Source organism: Ischnura elegans, chromosome 2, assembly GCF_921293095.1.
Source record: "Ischnura elegans chromosome 2, ioIscEleg1.1, whole genome shotgun sequence".
NCBI classification, from domain to species: Eukaryota; Metazoa; Arthropoda; class Insecta; order Odonata; family Coenagrionidae; genus Ischnura; species Ischnura elegans.
In genome coordinates, this window is record NC_060247.1 from 69,192,203 (window position 1) to 69,204,130 (window position 11,928).

Consider the following 11,928-nt stretch of genomic DNA (forward strand, 5'->3'; position numbering starts at 1 on the left):
TGAAACAGCTATTCGAAAAGCTTATTTTAGAGTTGTTTTTAAGATTTTTATTACTAAACTTTACAAGATGTGACATCACTTTTTAAAGTATTTATTTCCGAATAAATCACTATTTTTTATTTACTTTTATCTAGTTTTTAAGAGAATAGCGTCATAATCTATTTCCGGGCGAGCAGTTTCCGAAAATTTTCCGGAGAACCCATCATGAGCCCTGGCCAAGGGACCCAAATCACCCCAGACCGCCCCTGAAATTCGTTAACAGCAAAAAAGGGCCCTCATTCGTTTCTTCATGGCAAAAAATGAAATTAACCAGCATGATAATAGAAAGTAGTTGTGCCAGGGAGCCTTTAAAAATCGCATGCAATGAGGAACACGGGATGCGACGGCAAATGAATACGGACGTAAGCGTGAATGGAGGAGAAGCCTGGCGCAGCCTGGGAAGACTGGCACTGAGATAGTGAAGGAGCACGAGTCACAAGACGCAGAGAACCGTGAATCCATTAAGAAGTCTCGTCGGCGATGGAGAGGAAGGAGGACACGACATTCAAGTCGCGATCGCAAAGTCAGCGTTACCCTAAAGGGGCCACCGAGTCACTGCTCACGTCCCGTCGAATTTAAAGGAACGAGCTTGTCTCGGGGATGCGTCAAGGCGGCTGATTCGCCATGAGGAATTACGGGAGGGAAAAGGGGTAAAATCGGGAAAAGATTTATCACTCCTTTGCCCGCTCTTTAATAGGAGTACGCTCGTCTTTTGATCGCATTTAGGAAGTTTCCGTCAAATAAGTACTGTGACAAACACGTTTTTTGCATTTTTTAGATAGTAATGAATCTTGCGCGTTTCACTTGAATTTGATTAGGTGATTCTCGGAATCGGCCTTTGTTTTCTTCGATGCGGAATATATCCTTTGACAGCAATTAAGCTTTTACACTGTTGCTGAGATCTTTAAGAATACCTCACCCTAAAGAAATCAATTCTCCATAAGTAATCGACATTAATTAAAGTTGCTTACATATGGAAATATATTTGAAAACTACCCATTTGGAAGAGGTGTGCATTTGATTTTATCAAACATATCTTTCAAAAATAATATAGTTAAAATTAACAATATCCAGGTGTACGCTATGACTTCGTTTCATTTGAAAAAAATACGTTTTTGGCTTAGAGAGGTAAGTTATTTCCTTCAACGTTTCATGAATTTTAGTTAGGTGACATTGTGCGACAAGGTAATTGCCTCCTTACCGATGATATCTTGAAAACTGCCGATAAGAGGAATAATTTCGTGGAAATTTGCACTCCTAAAATGCCGAAAGAAACGCCTTTCTCAATAAAATATATTTTCTCATTCTGAAACGTGGAACTGGAAAAAAAGTATAATGGCAATGTTCAATTTCCATTTGCAGAAAAACATATCCTTTCCCTTCTAGCGCAAAATGTCAAATAAGGATGACTGGAAAATGAAGTTTTAACTGAACAGAAGCCAGAGCTGGTAAATTGGAGCCGGTGAATTGTATTTGATATTGTATTTTTAATTGGTATTTTAATAAAAAAATAAAGGTGATTGGTTCCAACACGAAGAAATATATGGGTAGAGAGAAACTAGATGGCATTAGCAAAGACACAGTGGTGTTCATGGTTATGCATTCAAATAATTGGACTAAGTGATGGTCACTTAGTCCCCTCCTCACACTCTCATAGTAAAGCTGATTCTGATAAATTATCTCCACCACTTTGATCCGAACTTAGGGCCTTGAATTTGGGATTTAGTACTCCAACAACTAAGTTAAAGGCTGGTATGTTTCTCGAAATCACGGGTAGGATTAGCCGGTTTTTTACGTGCTAACTACGATTTAATACATGCATTACAAAATTATTTGACATGATGACGCACTAATCTCGCTTTAGTCTGAAATGATAAAAAACATTCTACACAAAAAAATCCTAGCGTAAAATAACACTTCGTGAAAAATTAACACGCTAATTAATTTAAGATCAAGTTAAAATTAAAACAATCCACAAGAAAATTAAAACCTGGAGAAAAGAGGAAAACTTGGCTAAAAAAAGAGAGATAGGTGAAATGACCAACTTCGGGTGTTCTCAAATGCACCAATAATCAGGTGAACTTGATTTCAAATTCACATGATGACGCAGGAAAACGATCTTTTTTTGACAATTTACGGGCTCCTCCTCCTTTACCTCCAACGAAGATAACATCTCGCGGCCATCGAAGCGATAATAACTTCCGTAATATTGATACTCACGTATATTACAGCAGAGGATTCTGAAGTATGCCGCTAGAACTGATGTCGCCCAGCGCGCAACATCATCAGATTACGGAAGTTGCCACTCGCGGCGCTCACAGTACGTCGATATCCACGAGGATATACGAGGCAGGGCTAGGGTACTGAGCCAATAAATCATATAAACCACGCATGTATTGCATGTCAAATGATTTCCAACTAAGCTGGAATACTTAGAGCTTTTCTGTGATTGGCCACACGTAACTTCACAACTGACACTCGTAGGGGAATCATTTATTGAGACGCATTCATATCTAATGCACCATAATGGGATTGCTAGCCAGCAAGCAATTCATTTACCATGCCAGGAATTGATCACGCTGCAACTTCATCTTAGCGACAACCATGAGCAAGGTATCACCAATGATGGCCCGAGTCTGGTACCATTTATTGGGATGAATTAAGGAGCCCAGATGCTGAGAACGCCCAAAATGGTGTTTTTAAACATCTTCTGACTCTGAGAGGTTTTCTAGCGCACATAATACATTTTTAAATAATATAAATTCTTAATTCAAACATTATCATATTAAATTAGTGCAGTAAGAACTGTCTTTCTTTGCTTTACAATGCTTTTCTAATTTTGCTTTCTTTTTCCAGCATTTGTTCAACACATAAATGCTCTTTCAAGTATTTTTTTCTTACACAAGACAGGACAGTCAGGACTACAAAACCTATAGTATAACCTCCTCATAATAGAATACAATGGATATAACAAGATCTTTACTTTCACTTTCTTTCATGCGGTGCCGAATTTATTTCACCATCAAAAGTAAACAAATTACCAGTCTTAAATATGTTAATCGATTGGAAATAAGCAATGAAATTGCTCCAAACCGAGATATTTAATGAAAAGACATAACCTTCATTTCAAAATAACACGGGACATAATTGCGCGAATTAAACTGTACCATAGAAGTTTTCAGCGTATATCACAAATCTGGTCTGATATCGAGTCCATTCAGTCCGTATCATATTATCATGAAGATGGTTGAAGTAGCAGACGCATGGTATCTACATGCATTATTAAAAATCAATTTTCGTTACCTGCACACATGGCAATTGGTATTGTAAATCAGTAAAGTATCTCGAACTTCTTCCACAATCACAACCACGATGACTCCTAACATGCCCAAATAGTCCGGGATGTTTTCCTTTAAAAACCATGTAAATAGCCCCAAATGAGGATCCGTGCGACAAAAATGAAATATAGTAAAATAAGCATAGTAAAAAACCTTTGTAGAGCTCGTGGACATACGACGAGCAATATGGTAAAATAAGATCTCATCATTAAACGGAAGAAAATAAATCCACGGGTCTAACTTGCAAATTAAATGCAAAAAATATTTCCAAAGATGAACGTGAAGCCACTTCATCTTTGGAAACTCTTTCATCTTTGGAAACTCTTTCACTTATGTCATAGGCCGAAGTCAGATTCAAATGCATGTAATTGCTTGCCTGCACCCCTCTGCGGCCTATTACGGTGAACGAATAAAATGCGCGCAGAATGGCAACAGAAAACAAGCGACATGTTCTCTGTCCTCCTGTAATGGAGTCCCCTCGTGGATGCAATTCGATAGTTATTATTTAAAAGTTCGAAGATGACCGTTAGATGCATTTTCCACTGTAGGTTGTCTGTATATCCTATGCTCGACAATTTACGAATATACATTTGGCGACCATACTTCGCTAGTGTGAATGCTATTGAAAATCGATGCTCATTTTTTTAAACTCGAAAATGACCACTAGATGCCTTCTCCACTGGAGATAATCTTCCAACTGTCTATTTAACCATTTATCAAGCATACAAAGGAAGAGGCATCGGATGGCTATCACAGCGTCAATGTAAGTACTACTGAAAATCCGATGCTGATTTTTTTAATTCGGCGATGACCGCAAGAGGTCTTCTTCGATGGAGGAAGCATTTGAATTGTCTGATGGACAAATCACGAACTATCCGACCGAAGAGACATTTGGTAGCTATCGCATCTTTGATGACTTCGTTCATGTGAATACATTAATGAAAATTCGATATTCATTATTTCAACTCAGTGATGACCACTAGATGTAGGTACTCCGCGCTGAAGGTATTTTGTGAATTTCCGCACGAGATCGTTACCCTCCGCCATAAAGTGAGCTCAAAATCAAGTTAACCTCTTGCGCTGTAATGACGAGTCTAGCTATGAACTTTCGACGCCAAACCGCGCAATGACGAGTGTATCTCGTCATCGGATTTTCATAATTTTAGCACTACTTTGAGGGACAATATAATTATTTTGAAAGCTTAAAAATGTTAAAACATACATAGTATACATTAATAATTCATATTCCATGAAACATGATGCATTGGAAGGATTAAAATTATTTTATTCGAGTAGCGATAGCTGTGTTCGCCATGTTTAATAATCGCATTTTATTTCAAGGTTCTATGTTTATTACAAATAACAAAATATCATTTCATTGCCTACCAGTTGAAAAAGAACCATAAAAAAAATAATTAGTGAATAGGAGCACGATATTCGGAAAATTAATCGAAGTGGAAGGGGTTAAGTTGATTATTGAAATAAAATTTCAATCTCGAACTATGTTTTTCGCGCGCGAGACAAATCCAATAAGAAAGGACCTCCCATAAGAAATTTCTTCGCGGGCGAAAAACACTCTTCATTCTTCGTGACGCCACCGCGGGGACACTTCCTTTCCTCGACGAAAGTGGGGCTTGCACTCTGCATGAGTGAGCCAAGTCATGCCTCTCCCAGCGCAATGTTTATAACCCCAAGCCGACCACTCCCGCAAACGCGACGCATCTACTTATTTTATTCGCGGAGTCGCTCTAGGAACGCGCATGGCCGCCGCCGCGAAGACGACGACGGCGCAGTTTATATTGAAGGGCATGAACTATCTACGCGTTTATTTACGCCGGGGCACACACACACAATGGGGGCTCACATACGACCCCCGTCATCCCAGCTCCTCGCCCCGGCGAAAAAGAAGGAAGGAAAAAAAAACGAATGAAAGATACGCATCCTGGCGAAAAAAAAAGACCACCATAGAAAGAGAGTATAGCAGCGAAGAAAAATACACATTTCAACATCAATATGAAAAAGAGCATTGTGGTTTGTTTTTTTTTCCCTTCACTCCTCCACCCTCCACACTCCTTCTCTCTTACGAGCATGGAAATGAGTCACTCCTTCCAAATTTTTTGTCCTGGGAAGGAATAAAGCAGGGCCGAAGCATAAGGGAAGAAAGCGGTTGGCATAAGGGGTGGTGTAGGAGAAGCCTGAGGCCACTATGTGGAGAGGACTGGAAAAGCACCGCGGTTGGAGGGTCGACTTGAGTTCGTAAAGCGAAGCGGAGAGGGATGAAGTGCAATAAAAGAAGATGACGGAAGCGAAAGCAGAGAGCCCGGAGGAGAATTCATACGCGTCGTGGAAAAACAGATGAAGGGAGACGAGCGGGGTAGGGAGGGGAGAAAGAGACCTTTTAAGGAGGGGGCACGGGTCCCCCGAAAAAGCAGTGACAAAGTCTGTTCTCTACGGTATGTTGTGAAGGAGAGCGGAGGATATGACGAAGAAAAGGCTGGATGACGGGAGAGGGACATAGATAAGGGTCGGACAGGAGTACATATAAGAGGGGATTTGAATAGGACATAAACGGGGCTTATAAAAACTGAGTGAAATAGATGATATTCTAAGAGTACAAAACAAGATGAAATTTATTTATTTATTCCATCATCATCATTGAAAACAGCACCATTGGCCTTTTTCACCGGGTTTCTTTCAACAAGTTAACAATAAAACGTACACAGACATTCATGCTTTGAATAGGGGCAATCTACCCGACGGGACTCGAACCCGCGACCTCTTCTGAAGCAGTCAAGGACATTATCCCGAAGCCATCGAGGCTAGCAATGGAGTGAGGAAGATATCAAAGAAACTTGATGTAAACTGCATATGAGTTCTCAAAGAGAGCGATTTAAATTTTCTTCGCCTTACGAATGTTCCAAGAAAAGCGGCACGAAATCATATGAATAGGCTGTTATTATTATCCATTAAATAGAATCTACAATTATTGAAAGAAATATATATTTTCGCAATAATGACATGGATAAGTATGAGTTGAAGTGTAATAAGTGGATAAGTTAAAAACTTTAACACTTACTGTATCAGGTGATGGTATAGCCATAGGCTTGGCATGTATCGGTATATTATGAATATTAGTGTGTTATTTTATAATATCATAATTACATTACCATAAAAATAGTAAATTCATCCTTGCTTTTCATAAGAAGTTAAAAAAATTCTCAAATTCACACCGCCACTAGTCGCTCGTTACATCATATTCCTGAGTCACTTAGAGGGTTATAGATATATATTCATTCGAGAGCAAGTAAAAATCAATAAAGTAAACAAATAATTAATTTTATGAAGGAAGAGGATTAAAACGAACGGTTCCAGGAGGAGGAAGTACAGTAACTGATTTGAGCGACAATAAATACAATAATATGATTATATCATTGTAAGAAATCATTGCATTGTATTATTTTACGTCTTTATTATAAGAAATAAAATATTACAATAAAATGAAAGCAAGAGGTGTGAGTTGACGTATCCTACTTGAATAACCTCATGACCATTCCAAAAATGCAGAATCATGCACCTCAAACCACCACGACAACAGACTTTGGTAACTTAACACACTAAACAAGCTAAAGTCAATCCTTTCGGCTACGGGAGAGAACAGCAGTAATTAGGACAGATTTTATTGGATCATAAGGCAATCGAGCATGTTGATTCACACAGTTCGGCAGCTGTTCGCCGGATCTCGGAAATATGGAAAGTTCCTCATGTCTCATCACCCGAGCAAGATGGGTCGGGGGAGGGGGCGATGAATCTCTTGCCTTGACTTCTCGAAAAGAAGAACATCACGGTGCACAATGAACATCGAAGGCAATGCCTTACATCTCACATTCATAGTATAGTCGCTCACTTAAGATACGCGCAAGATGGCGCAAGCATGTCCCTGGAGCAGATGCTCTTGGCAGGCGAAGGAGATGAAGGGCTGACGGCAGATAGGAGAAGATGAGGGAAGAAAGGGAGTTGGGGGTGCTAAAAGGGAGAAAATGTGGTGGATAACGAGGGAGGAAAGAGGCCAGAAAGCCGTCAAATGGAGCAAGGTTTTCTCCCTCGAAACATGAGATCACCAGTCGCTACTCGCTGTAAATCCAGGATAATTCTTCTCAGATAGTGTACAACTGAGTAAGTTTCTTGATTTTAACGGCTCTTTTATCGTCATAAAACAGGCATCCACACCTCTCATGATAAATTTTCATAATATTACATAGAATACTTGATTCTACGCATGGTTCACGTTTGTTGTGAAAAATAATTGCGAAATCACTAAAAAATATTGATAATTCCCAAGTTAAATTTAATTTTTGTTTTCAAATTTTGCCTTTGGATTCAAATAAATTCAGAGGTAAGGGAAGCAAGTGATAGGAACATATAATATAAAAAGGACGAGGGCAACGGTGCTGTGGTAGATGGAAAAAGTCAGAAATCAGAGGATAAAAATGCTACCTGATATATACAGATCGTTTAGCTACAAACCATTTCAAGTACTTGTGTTCAGCTAACGAAAGGTGGGCAATGGTAAAAATAATAGGAAGGAAAATGTTATATTTCGAAATTATAGTTAAAGTTTTTATAGATTTTGACATTTTATTCGAAAAACTTAAATAACAAATTTTTCGTAAAAGGTGCTCGCCCTTAATTTCAGATATTCCTCCATGGATCAAATGCATTTGTGTCCGCACTGATAGATCAAATAAAAAAAAATGATGATTCCAAATGCGCTGTTGGAAAACATAATAATCGCGTGCAATAAACCTATAGACTATGCAATGGACTAACGACAAGTGGCTTTTTAGCTTTTAGTAAGATGAGTTTCAAAGTTGCCCATACTCATAATAAAGACTCGCAGCTTAGCATGTATACTTATAAACAAAATGCATGAAAAAATGAAGATTTTTCATTCATCTCATCCGTAACTCAACTATTGAAGCTGGAAAATCACTCAATTTCTTTAGCCTCACACTAAATCAGTCGAATTCCCATCTACTTCAAATGGGCCCCATTAGATTCAAAGCTGGTACAGGGCCCTGTTAAATGTACTCTTTGACCTCAATTAACCGAATAATTATAGAAGGCGAAAGAATAAATTAAAAAATACACATCGGGGTTACTTTTGAAAATCGTTCCATGGTTCACCTAAATGTGAAAATTCGGTAAGTCGTGGAAAAGAGGAAAAAAACTCGACGTCTATCGGGTATCCTATACTGAAATATAAATTCCACTGACATAGGACTCCAGTCTACGACAAGGTGCTATATTTCTTTGCCAGTACAAAGCTACATCAAGCGTTAAATTTAGATTTTCACTTATTATAGTTACAAAAATGGGCCAACATGCGTAAGAACTCCTCGGATACACTGCCTCCTCTTAGGTAGCGGTAATATTTTTATTTCCTTTATAGTTCCTTCACCTTTTTCCGAAGGGCTAGCAGGTCACTCAATCGGGTTCTCATTTCCTGCCCTTTGTCTGTACAGGTCATCGCCCTCAGCCTCTATTTTCATCTTGAGCCCTTCGTAACACTCAACTCAGATTTCAATCACTTTTATCCCTTTACTATTAACACTGCGCACCATTGCTTTAACTCCATCATGCCAAGAAAAATATCCCATTTTCTAAGATAATGCTTTAATTTATTTACGGCTCCAACACAAGACCGTAGTGCCTTAAAAAAATATAGGCTATGGGTTAAATCACAAAAGCCCCAGCACCCTTTTGATCGTATTTAAATGATAAATTTAACAGTCGCTGAGAAATAAATAATTTTAAGAGACAGCTAGCAAGTATTTCGCAATATCAACCTATAGCATCATGCATTGATGTCATAAATATCAAACGAATTGGATGGATTATATTTTGTTCTTACCATCATTTGCGATGGACACGACGTTTTCACTAATATTTCACCCTAATTTGATTTCGCACCGAACAAAATGAACGCAAGAAAAGTGATTAAAAGTAACCTGAAATTGATTAGTGTTTAGTTACGCAAATACATATAGAATTAAATAATCGTAGAAAACGTGTAATGACCAGCGTATTTCCGGTTAAGAGACTCTTTTTCATAATAAAATGAAAAATTTTAATCACCGGTAATTACAGCCTATTTCGGAACAGATTATTATTAAAAAAGTTTGCGTGCAAGAGAGGCAGATTAGAAGTGTTATGGAAGATAATAATATAATAAGAAGATAAAAATTTTAAGAAATTTGACAAAATGAAAACACTGCACCAGTGTACTGATTATGATTGTTACATACGCCAAGAGAATCAAAAAACTGTGTACACCGCATTCTGAAAGTAAAAGAATCTCTTAGGATAGTTCCACGTTTATTTCATTTCTGTACTTCATTATTACGTAACCACCTGTATTACATTTTTATCTATACATTTCTTAACTTAAATGTCCATATATTATCACCATTAATCAACCTTTCTAATTAAAACACACAAATCGCCAACATATTCAAAGCTAGGTAATTACAGGTATTCGGGTCAATTTTGGGTCTTACATCATCTGAATGGACGGATATCATGGGGTGTAGGTGGAGTGCAATTGGTATCTCCGGCTTAAAGACGTGGGTTGAAGCGAGTGAAAGCGGGCGAAAGTCGAGGCAATCGACTGGGCAAAAGCCCTTGTGCAAGGGTTATAGATAGACGGGGAAGGGTTATGAGGAGAGAGGAGGGCGGGCGAGGAGTTGTGGATTTTGTGACGCTCTCGTGGGCCGTTCTCAAAACGGCGGAGGGGACGACGACGACGAAGTCATTTACCTGATCCATTCAACCCCTTTTGCACACGGCACCCCATTCAGATCCGCTCAGAGGCGAGCGATTGATTGCGCCATTCAGATGCCAATGGAGACCAGAACTCCCAACGGATCCCGACTAATTAAGACACGGAGGGGTGCCGAAAAACTAAAAGCGCCGAGAAGGGGGTCGGGCGAAAGGGATATAGAGAAGGAGAGGGTGAGAATTGAATTATTGACTCATCAAGGTGTTAAAACCTTCAGAGAAAAGTCGGCATTTTACGAAATTGGAGCAGAAAATAAACAGTGATTGATTAAGTTGGGGCATATATTTACGTTTTCTGCGGGATTTAATCAAATTGAAACTGGAAAACGGGTTAAAAACGGCCGTGAGTATTAGAAAAAACCAGGCTTTTCAGTGATTAAAGTTGCTCAAAAGTCAATTTTCAATAGCTATTTCACACAGAAGGCTGCCCGCTTAGCCCAGGAAATGGACCCCTTTCGGCATATTTTCCATTTAAAGACAGGTAAAATCCTTCGTCCAGGTTATTATATTTTGGCTTTGAAGCCAAGAAAAAAGGGGAATAAGACGGAAAGAAATACTCAAATAAAGAGTAACAACTATTTGGAGGAGTAATATCAAATCTAGCGTATAATTAAATTATTCGGCAGTGACTTTACCATCTCCATCACTATCAGCGGATATCATTGCCGTACTTGTTTTTGGAGTTAAACGGAGCTAGATTTGTTAGAAAAATATCTCCTGTGACTGTGCTAACATTAGGCAAATTGAATGTATTGATTTATTTAATTATAATTAGAAAATGATTGAACAAAAATTTAACTAAGCCCTCACTAATTACTTATTAGTGTTCACGTGAAAGTGAGGTTTTCTTGAGATGCTATAATACAGGTAAACATATGCCATAATATATTGTAGTATTCCTATTTATAATACCTTTCATAACAATTTAATGTATGAGAGTTATAATTATTCATTATTTGCGTGTTTTATTAAGATTGTTCTATTTTAAATCACCTGAAACAAAATTTTCTCTTCTTCATTGTTTTCGCTGTCGAAATCCGCTTGTCTACATTTTATAGCTCACAGTACTGCCACTCACGGTCTACGGCGCTGCTATCTTAAAAGAGAAAATACGAGGGGAGAAGTGTGGAAGTGGGGACAAGACTATCAGTCCGGTAGGTTACGGATTGCACCTTAAACGGATAAGCGCCGGGCTTTGAAAAGCCTGAACTCTCTATAATTGAAAATAATTTGTAAATATATACTTAATAAAATCAAATATCGCTTCTATTCTTCATTTTGTTGCACGAATCGAAAATTTGTTTTCATCACAAAACTCCGGGAAGTCTGTTCACAGAAGCCGAGGCAAGTTATATTCTTAGAATTAGGTTACATGCTCTTCAAAATAGTTTCATAACTAGGTCTTTACAAAAGGTAAAAATGCGTTTCATCCTATAAGATATTGAGTATCGTGAAATTCAGATAAGGCCCAGATAAAAAAATCAAACAGGAGTATGAAAAATATGCACCACAGGCTTTCTAAATTGCCCTAATTGCACACAGAAAAATGATGAACTGACTACTGGCGCACTGGGACCGACTTTAGGTAAAAAAGATATCCCAATTTCATTGTGAAGTTCATTACTTCAAGAAGTCTTATGAACACACCCTGTGTGGTAAGTGATACGGTTTATAAACGGCGCATTAGTTTTAGCTTGAACTTCCAAGAGAATTA